Source organism: Octodon degus, unplaced genomic scaffold (genome assembly GCF_000260255.1).
Source record: "Octodon degus isolate 3935 unplaced genomic scaffold, OctDeg1.0 scaffold00130, whole genome shotgun sequence".
NCBI classification, from domain to species: Eukaryota; Metazoa; Chordata; class Mammalia; order Rodentia; family Octodontidae; genus Octodon; species Octodon degus.
The window spans coordinates 157,516-158,919 of NW_004524706.1; the positions used below are offsets into that span (position 1 = coordinate 157,516).

Here is a 1,404-nt window from a genome sequence, read left to right on the forward strand (position 1 = left end):
GTGCTGGGGGATTGAACCGTGGTCCCTGTGCTTTGCTTAGCTTAGCTTGTTCTAAGTAGGTGCTTTAGACCACTGAGCCATCTCACCAGCCCCCTTTTGCCTCTTTTAATAGGGGCATTGTTGTAGGAAATTTTTAGGGAGTGTACGCTGACCTAAGGGACTTTTTCACATGCTTGGCAAGCATTCTACTACTAAATTTCACCCCTTAGCCCCACAGGAATCATTTCTAATTAATCTTATTTATATGTAACATATAATTTATAATGTAAAACATAGTATTTTTGTTATCTGTATTTTAGGTCATCTATATTCTTAGATCGGAATTAGATTGTAAACCAGGCATAGTGGCACTGCCTATAATCCCAACACTGTGGAGGCTAGGGCAGGATTGCCATGAGTTGAAGGCCTGCTTGGAGTAGTGAGTTCAAGGCTAGTCTGAGCTACATACCTTGTCTCAAAAAAACAAACAAAAGAAAAAAAAAAAGGATTATGTTTGACCAGAGACAAGAATTAAGACATTAAGAAGCCAAGTAGCTCAGTATGTAAGCAGAGTTCAGTCACCAGTATGGGAGTAAGGTGGGGGTGGCACATTAAGAATAGATAAGGATATGGGCCAGGGAGATGGCTCAGTAGAATAAGCGCTTCCCTGGTAAGCATAAGGGCCTGAGTTCAATCCCTGGTTCTGCCAAAAAAAAAAAAAAGAATAGTTAAGATGTAATCTTGAAATATGTAAGATGAAATTGGACAGAAGCTAATTCTTGTTTCTTCCAACTGTTTTGACTTTATTTAGTAATGGATTATTTCATACAGTGAATTTCCTTGCTATCAGTTTTAACTGTCTATTATACTGTAACCACTTCCTTCCCATACTAAAGTCTGAACCAGGGTCTTTGCACTGAGCTATATTCCTGAGCCTTTTTTTTTTTTTTTTTTTTTAAATAGGAAAATTTATTGAGAAGAAATAAGGGGTGGGAATAGTTCCTGAGAAATAGGAAGAGGGGTCATAAATGGGTTGTCTCCCAGACCCTTTCTTTATTCCTTATTTTGAAACAGTCTCACCTAGGTGCCCATGGTGGGTTCCAACTTATAGTTAGTCCTACTATTTCACCCTCCCAGAATGTTAGAGTTATAGGCTTGCCCTGCCCATCTGACATCCTCCCTTTTTATTTATTTTGAGGTGTGGGTTGGGTTTGGTTTGATTGTTTTGTATAATTTTGGTACCGGGGATCAAGCTCAGGACCTTGTACTTGCCAGGCAGACACTTAAGCTACTGAGTTATCTCCGTAGCCTATGTGTTTGTTTTTTAGACAAAGTCTGGCTATGTAGCCCAGGTTGACCACAAACTCAAAAGTGATCCTACTGTCTTAGTCTCCCCAGTACTGGAGTGACAGGGGTACACCACCC

At 40.0% G+C, this 1,404-nt stretch overlaps 1 protein-coding gene across 1 annotated transcript in view; it reads left to right on the top strand.

Annotated features, from left to right (window-relative positions):
• Rbbp4 (RB binding protein 4, chromatin remodeling factor) overlaps positions 1 to 1,404 on the top strand; it is a 27,841-nt gene that overhangs the window by 21,795 nt on the left and 4,642 nt on the right. The window lies entirely within an intron of this gene.